The following is a 13,985-nucleotide window of genomic DNA, read 5'->3' on the forward strand; positions in this document are numbered from 1 at the left end:
GACCCATGCCCGTTGATTGGAATGCAGGCTGTTCTCTATCTTCGTGCTGCCTGCTGATTAGTCTGATTACTCTTTTTAGCCAGTGCAAACCATACTGTTCATTGGCTGCGTGCAATAGTCCCTTCAAATCTCACTGGTGGAGGGGGCTTCTGCAAGCTGCCTAATGTGTCCAGCTGTGCGAGATTAAGAGAAGATTGGCTGAAGTGTCGAGCTCCAGGATGGCAGCACTGGTGTCAAATCAGCGTTATACCCTTACTGACATAATGATCTGCCTGCTCTCCAGATATCTTGGACGGGATTCTCCGGTCTCCGACGTTAGCGCCAAAATTGTGTCCGGTGCCGCTTTTGCGATGCTCTGCCACGCCGTATGGACGGCCTCAGGATGTAACCTGAGGCCCTCTGCCCGCCAACAGGCCGAGTTCCCGATGGCGTGGGTCTCTCATGCTATTTTTTGTCAGGAACTCGGTGTGACGGCTGCAGTCTGAGTCCAGCGCTGCCACAGTTGGGGGACAGCCGATCCGCGGGCAGGGGAGGCTTTGGCAGGGGCTGGGGGCACTGGTGGGGGGTGGTCCGGGGGTGGCGAGCCTGGTCAAAGGGGGGCACCATTTGTCAGGCCGCGTCCGCACACGGCCGGCGCCATGTTGCACGGCATGTTGCTGCTGTGCTCATGCGCGCCACGGACCCGGCAATTCTTCGGCCAAATCGGTAGCTAGAGCCGGGTGCTCTACGCTGCGTGTCTGCTAGCCGCCCACCAAACGGGGAATCGGTGGCCGTTTTGCGCCATTTTTTGGTCGTAAAAGGCCATCGTTCCCACGCCGGCGTTAGCGCATAGCGTCAGGATCGGAGAATCCAGACCCTTTTTTTTTCCAATTAAGGGGCAATTTAGGGTGGCCAATCCACCTACCCTGCACATCTTTGTGTTGTGGGGGTGAGACCCACGCAGACACTGGGAGAATGTGTAAACTCCACTCGGACAGTGACCCGGGGCCAGGATCGAACCCAGGTCCTCAGCGCCGGAGGCAACAGTGCTAACCACTGTGTCACTGTGCCGCACTCTCCAGAAGATCTTTCCTGTGCACACACCATGGTAGCACAGTGATTAGCACTGTTGCTTCACAACTCCAGGGTCCTAGGTTCGATTCCCGGCTTGAGTCACTGTCTGTGCAGAGTCTGCACATTCTTCCTGTGTCTGTGTGGGTTTCCTCCAGGTGCACCGGTTTCCTCCCACAGTCCAAAGATGTGCAGATTAGGTGAATTGGCCATGCTAAATTGCCCTGAAGTGTCCAAAAAAAGGTTAGGTGGGGTTACTGGGTTAAGAGGATAGGGTGGAGGTGTGGGCTTAAGTAGGCTGCTCTTTCCAATGGCTGATGCAGACTCGATGGGCCGAATGGCTTCCTTCTGCACTGTAAATTCTATGAATTTCAACAAGATTAAGTTTCGGGTGATTCAAAGCAAAAGTGTGTGTGTGTAACAGGCATTGCTGAACTCAAACCCAGCCCCTCAACTTTGAAAGACCTACTCGAATTAAATAACTTTCCCATGCAAAGATTCCTCCACCTCCCAGCTACACCGGAAAATTATAATAAGTTCATATTAGAGTTAGATCCAAAATTGTCAACAATGTTCTGCTTTAGTGCAGAGAAAATCTCTAAACTCATGAAATCTCATGAAAATGGCCAAGATCATAGTATTGCATAAAAATGGAATGAACCTTCTGGCCAGCTCCAGCTAGAATCCCCTTGACGTTAACTGCTCAGTCTTGGCCATTCTTGTAACTAGACACCTGGATATGATCTGAAGCTCTCTGGTTCACCCAGACAGTTAGGTTTCATTGTGAAAGTTTATAATGGGTCCAGTATCTTCAGGCATTCCAGAAGATTCCAACCAGCTGGAGAGACCATACTTGAAATCCATCCCCATCGATTAAGGACCAAATGTATTATTTTGCAATGTTTAACTTAATCCAACACACAAACTATTCTCATAATCTTGCTGCAACCCTGAGGAGGAGGCCATTTTCTCTGCGATAAAAATATTGCACTTAACACGTCAGTCTTTAAAAAACATCAAATTACTTCAATATTTGATGAGGGAAGAATTTTAAGAATAGCATGGAGTCCATTCGAGGGCAGCACGGTAGCACAGTGGTTAGCACAGTTGCTTCACAGCTCCAGGATCCCAGGTTCAATACCCGGCTTGGGTCACTGTCTGTGCGGATTCTGCACATTCTCCCCATGTCTGCATGGGTTTCCTCCGGGTGCTCCGGTTTCCTCCCACAGTCCAAAGATGTGCAGGTTAGGTGGATTGGCCATGATAAATTGTGTCAAAAAAAAAAGGTTAGGTGGGGTTATGGGGATAGGGTGGAAGCATGGGCTTAAGTAGGGTGCTCTTTCCAAGACCCGGTGCAGACTCAATGGGCCGAACGGCCTCCTTCTGCACTGTAAATTCTATGATTCCACAAGACCATGAGAAATAGGATCAGGAATAGGCTGTTCAGCCCCTTGAGCCTGACTTCATCTGATGAAGGAGCAGCACTCCGAAAACGTATTTTAAATAAACCTGTTGGACTTTAATCTGGTGTGGTGAGACTTCTTACTGTGCCCACCCCAACCCAAACACACAAGGGAGGGCCCCCAGCTCCCACCACAGGCACCCCCAGCCCAATCACATGCACACAAAAAATGTCAGCTTGGTACCTTGGCAGTGCCAAACTGGCATCCAGGCAGTGCCTATGCCAGCTGGCCAGTACCAGGCTGGAAACCAGATGAAAGACCCCTAAGAGTGCCGTTCTATCAGGTCTCTGTTTGTGAGGACCAATTCTGAACAGCACTCACCCGGTCTCCAAGGCAAAGGGGATGAATTCCAAATCCTCAGGTACCTCTGGAATCTGCACATTAGAGTGAGTCTAGCTGTCTCAGCCTAATATGCAGATTTGCCAAAAAATGATCCCACCCAAAATGGGATTTACATCGCAACGTCTCGCGAGATCATGTTGGATCTCGCGAGGCGTTGCGAGCCGGTAGACCCCGGGAGTGGGGTCTCCTGGTTTTTATCGGCCTCGCTGCAGCACGGTCAGCTGCTTTTCAGGCGTAGCATGGCTATTGGATTGTACCCAACATCTTTCCTTAAATAAGGGGAACCTTTTATCTCCACTCGCTGTTTCCTGCCGATTAGTCAATTCTTCACCCATGCCAATATACTACCTCCAACACAACAAGCTGTTATCTTATGATCATACGCTTGAGTGACTGGAACGCACTTAGTGCTTGGAATGCACTTATTTCTCTTTGCTGTGGTCAATGTTTGTAAACATTGGGGTTTCACCGCTTAAGAGTCAATGATCCATGAAGGGAGATGCATGAATCAAGGCTACAGCTGGTTTGTGGAAGCTGTCAATCACAGCCCACTACCAGAAATTTATAAATGGGTTGCAGCAAAGGGATCTGCAGGGGTGAAACACAGTTCAAGCTGTCTTCCTTTGAGGAATGGACACATGAAGCTTCCAGGTAAGTGTTCCAGTGTTTTGTTTTTCACTGCCCCTGTCTGGACTAGTCTCTAGTTTCCAGACAGGGATCTCTTTTCTTGGGGCAGGGTTGGTTTCTGTGGTGGGGGGGGAGGGGTGTGGGGGGGGGTCCTTTATTCAGGGGTCGGTGTGGGGGTCCCTTTAGTTCAGGGGCCTTTGGGGGGTTCCTTTAGGCAGGGGATCTCTAAGGGGAGATCCCTTCAGTTCGGGGTTTGCTGTGGAGGGCCACTTTAGGGTCCCTGGGGGTCTCCCTATAACATGTGTCCCTGGGGGGGGTTCTCCCTATTGCAGGTGTTCCTGTGGGGGGGGTTCCTATTACAGGGGTCCCTGGGGGGCTCCCTATTACAGGGGCCCATGGGAGGAACCCCACTCTATTACAGGGGTTCCTGGAGGCGTCTCCCTATTCCAGGTGTCCTGAGGGTCTCCCTATCGCAGGTGTCCCTGGGGGGTCTCCCTATTACAGGGGTCCCTGGCAGGAGGGTCTCCCTATCACAGGGTCTCTGGGGAAGGTCCCCTTATTACAGGTATCCCTAGTGGGGTCTCTCTATTACCGGGGTCCGTGGGAGGAAGGTCTCCCTATTACAGGGGTCTCAGTGGGTCCCCTCATTACAGGGGTCTCTTAGGGGTGTCACTCATTAGGGCAACAAGGTAAGCAGCTCCACGCTTCGCCAACACCGAGCTGGAAACCCCCCTGGATGTGGTGGAGGAGAGGCGGATGACCCAGTACCCCGACCCAGGAAGGAGGTTGCCAGCAGCTGCCGTTCGCCGTGCCTGAGCGCAGATGGCAGAGGTGGTGGCACCCTGGGTAGCACCATCTGGACCGTCCAGCAGTGCCACACCACCCTCACCTCCCCACCACCCTCACCCCACACCACCCTCACCCCCATCCTGACACCACCCTCACTCCCTCCCTCACCACACCCTTACCCCATCCACACGCTGACCCCCACCACCCTCACACTCTCCCGGCCCATGATCTAATCATGAGTCTTGTCTTGTGGCTTGCGGGACCTGCTGGAGATGGGGCGGGCCCATCTGGTGTCCCCCATTCCCAGACTGTGCCACAACCGGAGCTCCCCACTTGAGTCGAGCAGCAACAGGAGCAGCTCCTATGCCAGCCCTCCACCCGAGACACAGGACATCCCGGAGCTCAAGTCTGAGGATGACTTCCCGTCACAGCTGTCTCCAATGCCCTCCATTATCCCAGAGACATTCACCTCGGTTGGGCACTTAAGTGAAGAGGCTCCTGGGACACTATCTGGCGCTCATCGCACAGCTGATCTGTTACAGCAGGTGGAGGTAGGAACACCTAAGGGGGCGGACGGTCGGAGGGCAGGCCGGCCCCAGGAACTAGCTGCCGTCCAGACGTGTTTCGAGCTTCTGGAACAGACAGTCCCATCAATTGTGTTGATGCAGTCGCAGAGTCAGGGACCACATGAGGTGTTGTCGGCGAGAATTCAGTACCTGCAGGCGCAGTTGGCGGAGTTCAACCGCGTGCAGGAGGTGGTGCCGACCATGCGTGCCCCCCAGGCCAACATGGGTGGTGTTCGTGGTGGAGGCATTGGGGGCGACAGTTTTGGCTACGGATGAGAATATGCAAGGACTGGGGCGTTCTGTGCAGGCACTGGCGAGGTCCAGTACAGGGTTGCCACCTAACAGGCAATCATGTGCAAGAGCTACCTGGAAATCGTAGTGGCGCTTCTGAGCATGGTCCAGGCACAGCAGGCCAAGGCTGGGAACATCGGCAGCATTGCCCAGGCACTGGCTAACGTAGCACAGGCACAGAGGGAGGTGGCCCAGTCCCAGAGGGAGATGGCGCAGTCACTGGCTGATGTGACACAAACCCAGAAGGTGGCGGGACAGTCGCAGCATGATGTGGCGCAGTCCCAGATGGAGATGGTCCACTCCCTGTGCTCCATGGCCACGAACATGGAGACCCTGGTCGAGACCAGAGCAGGCCTCCAGGACTGGTGGAGTGAGGTGGCGGGGGAACCTCAGAGGATAGCTCCACTTGCACCCCGGTCTCATGGAGTAGCCCAGGTCCACCGGACACCCTGAGGGAGGAGGAGATGATGGGGCCCGTGATGGTGACTCCCGCAGGGGAGGTGCCGAAGCACCGCAGCACCTTGGACCCCCCCACCCTTCTGTCCCAGGTGCATCTGGTGGGCAGCGGGCAGAAAAGGGATGACCGAGCAGCAGCTGGGCCCATCAGGCCCGATCGCCAGAGAAGATAGTTGCCAACAGGAACCCAGATGGCAGGGTGGATATCACAGCAGGCTGCCTCCACTCCTGCTGTACCATCTGGGAAACCACCTAGTGCAGTGTTAGGGCCCGCAAGGCCAGAAAGTTAGACACTAGTTAAGTTGGCATGGGTGCAGGACACAGTTTAGTTATAAGGGTTAGGGCACAAGTCTGTATATACATTGTTACATTAAACACCCGTTCACACTGTTACAACCTGCCTCGGTGCTCTGTCAGATGGGTGTGAGGGATGGGATGGTCTGGGTTGGCCACAGAGGAGATGCCAGGTGGGGAGGAAATGGACAGATGTTGTGGGTGGCCAGGGCTCCCCACCCTCCCGGATGTTGTGGGTGGCCAGGGCTCCCCACCCTCCCGCTCTCGACCATCCCCACCACTGTCATCCGAAGTGATTCGATGGCACCGTGTGATGGAATGGCCAGCTCGCATTCAGGGATCACCTAGGTGGACGGTAGAAAGTGCTACCGTGGGCAGGAGTCAGACGTTGTGAAATATTGTGGAGCTCCAGAGTTCATCGCAGAGCGGGATGTCATCATTCTTCATCCCACGGAACAGACCCGCTGTTACTGCCAACCCAGTGCCCACACCCCATAGTGCGGCCGGTATGTATCACAGAGGTGGTTGCAGGTGAGGGGGTGCGTGGTTGAATTCCAATAACTGTTGTCAGCAGGCAGCGAAAGACCGACATGTTAGCATGGTGCATACCCCCGTGCCCAACCAGATCCAACAGGCTACATGGTGGCCCCGGTTGGCACTGCGGGCTCCATCCCCGCATGTTCCCCACCCATCTCCGCACCCCTGGCCCCATCAGTGGCCAGCACCATGGGGGCCTCTGGCCCTGGCCTGTCTCTGATGCTAGGGGTACTGCCGACTGGCACTTCCCTTGCCACAGTATGCTCCGCGGACACCGCCCAATGGCCGCATAGGGGCTACTTTGGGCATTACCCTTGAGAGGGCTGCCTGATGCCCTGCCAGCGGGTGGCAACCAGGTGGAGAGTATGGCGAAGGGTGGGGTGCGTGGGCACCAATACAGCGGTGACACTCTGCAGAACCAGGGGCAAAGGTGGGTGGTCAGTAGGGTGCCCAGCAAGATGGCTGCCTTGCAGGCCGTGGCAATGGAGGTCTAGTCACTGGACACAATTCCAGTCCCATGGGAAGGGTCACCCTGGCCACATGGCATGTTCTCCCATCACCCCCCTGCCCAGCCCTGGCAGGGCCACTCCCACCGTAGCCAACCTGGCCAGTGTCTGGCCTGGCAGCCCATGGTTGCGCCTCTCTGTCCTCTACCTCCTCTCTCTCCCTCATCAGCCACGACATCGGTTTCACAATTTTTAAAAGCAGAAGTGAACTCGGCCCATTGGAGGCAGGAAATGCGGAGGCCACAGAGAACACCTGGTTGCGCCCGCTAATGACATGGTGTTTGCTGGACGTGGATTCTGGAACGCACTGACGCCATTGTCGAGGTGACAGAGAATTGCGATCTGGTGTCAGATCGGCGCCCGCCAGTCAATAGAGAATCCCGTCCAGCCTCTTTACAAAATTGTGGTGAATAGCTGCTCAAAAGAGGAAGTACTTGAGAACTAATGGACCCCTGTAGCGCTTCATAAGTAAACAATACTAAACCTCCCTTTGAAACTACCTGTACTTGTCAATCAGAAGGCTTTAAAAAGGCAATGGTCTGCAAAATTGTATGTAAACAATGTTATATTACCATTCATGGTAATATGTTATGTTGTTTTCTTCCAGAATTATCCGACGTGTTGTTGACAAAGTGTCCACCAATCAAAAGATTGAAACAAATCAAAGTTACTATAAAACTATTAAGTAAATTAAGTTTGCACACTCTACTGAGCTACAGTTAATAATTAAGTAATATTGAATCTATCTAGCAGTACTCTATAATCCACTAAATAGTCACTAAATACACTATGATCTAATCTTGTGTTAACTCTGTTTAATCTAATCTTCTCCTAATGCTGTCACCACGCTTTCTCCTAATGCTACTCCCAGAACTCCCTCAGGGTCTGACTTAAATACAGAGAAGTGGTGGCTCCCTTTAGTGTTTAATATTCACTGAGATGTAATAATTAACCCTTCACTAACTGGACTATATACATATCATTACAAACAATGCAAACAGTTCAAAGCTTTTAGCCTTCTAGGCATACAAACAGGCTTGAAAAAGTTAAAGGGCAATTGAATTGACTGTGAAAAAACACTTCAAAGATTTCCACCAGATTAAAGGGAATACTTTTACCTTCATTTCACAGATCTTTTAACTTGGCATGCTGAAAGACAGTTTAAAAGGTTTAAGACTGCAGATAGGACAACTTTAATCTCAGAGAACTTTAATTTTGAGATGCTGACAGACATGTGTTCAAAGTTTTCAAAGGCAGAGGATGGGAATACCAGCCAAATGACCCACATCACAAGAAAGGCCCCCGACCTAAGCCCCTCCAGCCCACAAAAGCCTCCCACCCCGCCGCCTCCCACCTGCCATGAAGGACTCCCCTCGACATTGCTGAGAAGAGAAAGGGCTAACATTGTGCTGTAAGATATGATGATAGAAGAGGCTAACAGACCTGTGTGTATGAAAACTGCAGCTCAGAAAACTGAAGTTTGTGGGAAAGGACAGAACAACAACTTGTACATCTGGACTCTTCACTGATAACACTTTGTGTGGAAACAGCGAAAGCAAAACTCTCTCAAGGACAACTGGTGCCTCTGTGGTAAAAGATTGTTTTTTTAAAAAAAATATAGAGTACCCAATTCTTTTTTTCCAAATTGAAGGGCAATTTAGCGTGGCTAATTCACCTACCCTGTGCATCTTTGGATTGTGGGGGTAAAACCCAGGCAGGGAAAATCTACAAACTCCACACGGATAGTGACCCGGGGCCAGGATCGAACCCGGGGTAAAATATTGTTTATGAGTAATAAATAAAACCCTTATCAAAAGAAGAATCTTCTAAGATTTCAATAGCAAAAACCCTGGGATAAACCTTCGCAAGAAGAACCCTGAATTTGGATACTCGTAGCAGAGCACACCCTCCAGAGCAGGCTGAGCAGTTTTCAAGTATGATGAATTCAAGTTGTGAGACTTGAAACTTATGTAAATGTCAATAAAGCATATAGCTAAAGTCTTTGTGAGTTACATAAGTTGTGAGTTACATAAAGTTGTATTAAATAAAGTTTGTATTGAATATAATGTACTTTATGACTGATTTGTCTGTTTCATCAGTTGAAGCCAGTAGTGGGCAACAACAGCAGGGAGGTACTTGCAGGGAGGTTATTCACCCCCTTGCCACCCCTCAGAATGCCAGCTGCTAGGTCCCCGTTTCTCAGGACTTGCAGAAAATCACACCAGTGGGTCTCCCGACTGAAGGGGAGCTGGAGCATCCTGGGAAGCAGGTGAACTGGGTGTCTTGCCTGTAAATGAGATTCAAATCAGCTGTAATGATCCATTTGCAAGTCTGTGCGGAAACCTCGTTGGGGCCATCGGAAATCTTGTCGGGGTGGGTGGGGAGGGCTGGGAGACTCACAATGGGTCTCCATTTTCTGCCCATCGCCCGATTCACTGGCCATCATGATTCCGGTCACTGGCTGTTGGCCCCGGAGAATCCCCCTTAAGATCTCTAACTTCAGAAATGGCAGGATATTTGCAGAGGTGCACATTCAGTAAAACATTACAACCAATCGAAAAATATAACTTAAGTGGGTCAGAATGGAAGATAATCCACCTGCCTTGAGCCTAATTGCTTAATTTGTCACTCTTTATCTTTGATAGTTGGATAGAATGAGAAGACAACATGTACAGCAGCTGCATTTCAGGTACAGAACAGCTGGATGCAGCTCAAAAAAATGCTATTGGCCACCAAGAGGATGTTAACCACAGAACAGTGAAAATACCTTCTGGCCTACGGCATCTGCTCTTCCACCTTTCTCATTGATATAATTTACATGATTAATTGGTGAGTCTTTACAAATATTAAGAGCTTGAAAAAGCTCAATGTGCAACAGGCAATGTTTTTTATTAAGAGAAAATAAATTCACAATTACAGTTACAATTTTTGAGTCTGTACATGTTACCTCCTTTGTGTTCGGTGCCTCTGCTGTAAACAGACTTAACATCCCGTTTGTTAGGTGTTCACCTTTACTGTCATTTATCAGTGTGGTCGGAAGATCTTTAGCAATGAAATCTCTCGATATGTGAACTGGATCTCTGCATCTCTCATGTCTTCTGTAAGGCAGACTGATAAATTCTCTGTTACAAGAGGCCAATTGTGAGGCAACAAGTTGATTAAATTTTACATTTAACATATGAATAAGTCGAACAACATTTACAGTGAATTTTAATCCATTCCATAAAACATAGAAACTAAACCTTTAATATCCTTGTTACAGAAGAGCGAAATTCATTTCCAAATTACGAATTCTCTGAAATGACTAGTGCTCAAATTCAGAGGTTGGCGGGAATTCTCTGGCCATTCGCTGGTGGCTGGATTCTCTGGTCCCACCGGCAGTGCACCCACGCCAGTGGGTTTACCGGCATTGTGGGGAATGGGAATTTCCATCGACAGCGGTGGGAACAGAGCATCCCGACACCGGTGAACAGCGCACCCCCTCCCGCTGCTAGGAAACACGTGGCTGGGAAGCCGGAAATCCTGCCCGTTATCTTCCACTCCTCTGATTTCCTTCCGTGGCTGTTCAGCTGTCAACAAGCATCTACTGCCCTCATAAGTGAGGGCTTCTCTGGCAGCATCTGTGGAGAGAGGATCAGAGTTAACGTTTCGAGTCCATATGACTCTTCTTCAGAGCTGAAGAGAGGTAGAAATGTGAACTTGGACAGGCGCTTTGACTGACTATAATTCACATTTGCAGACCACGTGTGCTCTGAAATTGAATCACTTATGAGCCAGATTTAAGTTAACAACAACATCTTGGTGTAAACGATCCAAAGTTTTTCCTAGCTTAAACAGCCAAAATTCCCAAAATGTGAAAATTACCAATCACAGCATTCTAACACGTGTTCTGCGAATGTGAATTATAGTCAGAAAGGAAACTTGAGGGGAAATTTATTCTGTTCCTTAAGTATAATTAAATCATCAACATGGGCATAAGTGAAGCATAATCATGGATTGGGTACATTGTATCCAATGAATTTACACAAACAGTTGGCTTATTGGCCAGTTTCTGTGATTCCAAGCACTTTTAATAGAATATGCATAACTGTTGTGTGTGATCAAGTAGCAACTCGACTGAAATTGCTCATAACCATCTCATGGAATCATAGAGTGCAGGAGCAAACCATTCAGCCCATCGCCTCTTCACTGGTTTGGAAGAGCAATCCAGTTAGTCCTACTCACTCACATTTTCCCCATAGTCCGGCAATTTGTTTATCCATAAGAATTTATCCAATTCCCCTTGAACGCAATCATTGTACATCATTCATGACTTTTAGAAATTTCTGAGAGGCTGCTGTAAAAGTTTCAGCTGGCTTCAAACCTGTAGTTCTGTTGATTCTGTTGATATTTACTGCAGATCAATGTTGTTTTTTCAAATAATTCTCGCACTGCTTTCCAGGGACCCTTTGCTCAAATTACTATGTCCTGCAACCAAACAAAACGCAGAAGTCAATGCAATTTTTTTAATGTTAATTATCGTTTATTGAAACAATATGGTTTTCATGACCCAGGGCCACACGCTCCCTCAGTTAAATCTGCGGGTAGCAGATGAAGGCAATGTATCTCTGAGTCTGGACCAGGAGGCCCAGTAATAAAGCACTTTCTCCAACTGGCACAGACCCTGAGGTAGGTGTGGTGGAGTGAGTCTGCTCCCACTCTACTGGAGATGCAGCAATTCACTCATCTGATTCGTCATCAATAAGCTCAGTTTTATATTTTAGTTTATCCCAATCAGGAAACAAATGGTGTCAGTGCTGGTTAAGCTACATAAGTGCAGGCTGGATATAAAATTGGCACCATATTTGTAATTTCAAAATAAATGCGTTGCTAATTTTCGTTTGCCAAAATGGTGTTACTCTTGTGAGCTGCCATGAGATGATAGGCCAGTTTGTGTCATATGGAGGGATTTACCAGCCTTGTGGCGCCGGACTTGGTAATGCGACGAGGCTCTTGAATCTCACAAGAGGCCGCTCGCGAGATTCGCAACGCTTGAGAGGTCCCGCGAGATTCAACTGAATCTCACGAGGCATCGTGATCTGGATCTCGCCCTCATTAGGTGTTACCCAGATATGCATATTTAAATGAATCATTCGGCTCATTTAAATATGTCTGCGCTGTATTCTCCCAGGAGCCAGGAACTAACGATCTCCCCAGCGAGAGCTCGATGGGCACCGTTTAATACTAGTCCACACAAACGTTGACCAGTCGTGATGGCGTCTGGGGGGGGGGGGGTTGCCAGGCCATTGGAGACGCTCGGGTGGTTCGGCTTTGGGCAAGGTGGTACCTGGCACTCCCACTGGCATGCAGGCAGCTTGGCACTGCCAGCCTGGAACCTTGGCACTGCCACCTAGGCAACCTGGCAGTGCCACCCTAACACTGCCAGGGTGCCCAGGTGGCAGTGCCAAGCTGGCAGGGGCACTGGCAAGGTGTCAGGCTGATAGTGCCAAGATGTCCGGGTGCTAAGCTGCCGGTGCCATGAGTCAGGCCTGGGGGGTGCTTTGCCCTTAAGAGGTAGGGTGCCAGGAGAGGGGGGGTGAGACTCAAGGACCCCGAAAGAGGTAGATTGGGTGCAGTAGAGGGGTCCAGAGACCAAATTTCTGATGATGGGGAGGGAGGGGTCAAAAGATTTGGGCTGCCGTTAAAAATGGCGCCCCAATCCACAAGTACTCTTTCCCCATTGGCGAGCTGAGCTCGTTGCTGCAGGAAATTATGTATGTGCGGCCTCGATGGGGCCAAAAAGACCTAGCAAAGTGCTGTTGAATAGCCGGGTGTTTCTCAGCACTGCAGCCACCGAGAAACATCCAGTTAAACAAGCCAAAAACAGACTCCGATATTTTCCCGTAAAATCGCACCCTTTGTCACAGCACCCAATTACATTCAGAAAGTTTTCAAAGTGGTTTTCGATATGGCCACACACTGTATAGTCTTGCTGCAATATTGTGACTGGGGTGAGAAGTCCCACTATTGCATACATATCAAAGTTGTCATCCACAGAATATTGTGAGGAGTGATAGTAACTATTGCTGAGAATAGATTTTAAACCCAGAGCCCTTACCCTGCCATGGCTGCAAATTACACTTCTGTGTACTTTCAATAACTGCAGTGCACATTGCTGTAACAGCCTCCCCGAACAGGCGCCGGAATGTGGCGACTAGGGGCTTTTCACAGTAACTTCATTTGAAGCCTACAATAAGTGATTTTCATTTCATTCATTGGCTAGAAATTCCCAAAGCCATTGTTCTTTAGCGAGGTCAAAACGGTAGTCATTGTTTTTAAAAATAGTAATATTGGAAAATTGCAGCAGTTTAATTAAAAACCCGAAGAGGAAAAGCACATTTGAATTCAGTTTTAAGGTTGAGATTTTTGATATCATGGCATTGACTCCACTTATATGCTTGCTGAAAATATTTCCAAGCAGTTTCTGTTTAAGATAATTAATCCAGCATGCCTTCCACCTAATTAATCACTCACTTAGATTATCAGCGAGTTCAACACAGTATGATATAAAACTTCCTTAGTCAGTTCAGCGTAGAACTCACTATCGTTCGGTTTAATTATTGCTGAAAATCATAAATAACTTCAGTTCACAAATTAATAGTATGCATCTAGAGTTGAACTGTCAATGAAAGGAACTAGCCTTGAGTCATTTTGCGCAACATTATTTTAAAATTTAAAATAACTTACTGTACCAGGATAAATTCGAATAGATCTTCATCTATAAAGAATATCTTGGGTAAAGTGCAGAGATGAAAATTAGGTGTGGAGAATTACACTTCTATATATGTTAAGCCGCCGCAAGTGCTACTGATCTTCAAGGGCTCTCAGTACATCCAGCGTTGGCTCATCGCTAACAAAGGCTACCCCCAAAAGACGTGGCTAATGACACCCGTTCGGCAGCCACAGAGTGCTTCAGAGGAGGTACAATGCAGCTCATTCTGCAACAATTTCCTTAATTGAGCAGACGGCTGGCATGTTGAAGATGTGTTTCAGATATCTGGACCAGTCAGGTGGCGCTCTCCAGT

At 49.1% G+C, this 13,985-nt stretch overlaps 1 long non-coding RNA gene across 1 annotated transcript in view; it reads right to left on the reverse strand.

Moving 5' to 3' along the window:
• Window positions 1–9,802: 9,802 nt before the first annotated feature.
• Window positions 9,803–13,985, reverse strand: part of LOC140426218 (uncharacterized) — a 209,642-nt gene continuing 205,459 nt past the window's right edge. The window contains exons 6-7 of the long non-coding RNA XR_011948155.1: window positions 11,285–11,388; window positions 9,803–10,541 (exon numbers count right to left, since the gene is read on the reverse strand). This is a non-coding gene — a long non-coding RNA (uncharacterized lncRNA). The remainder of the gene's footprint in view (window positions 10,542–11,284; window positions 11,389–13,985) is intronic.

Source organism: Scyliorhinus torazame, chromosome 7 (assembly GCF_047496885.1).
Source record: "Scyliorhinus torazame isolate Kashiwa2021f chromosome 7, sScyTor2.1, whole genome shotgun sequence".
In the NCBI taxonomy this organism is placed as follows: Eukaryota; Metazoa; Chordata; class Chondrichthyes; order Carcharhiniformes; family Scyliorhinidae; genus Scyliorhinus; species Scyliorhinus torazame.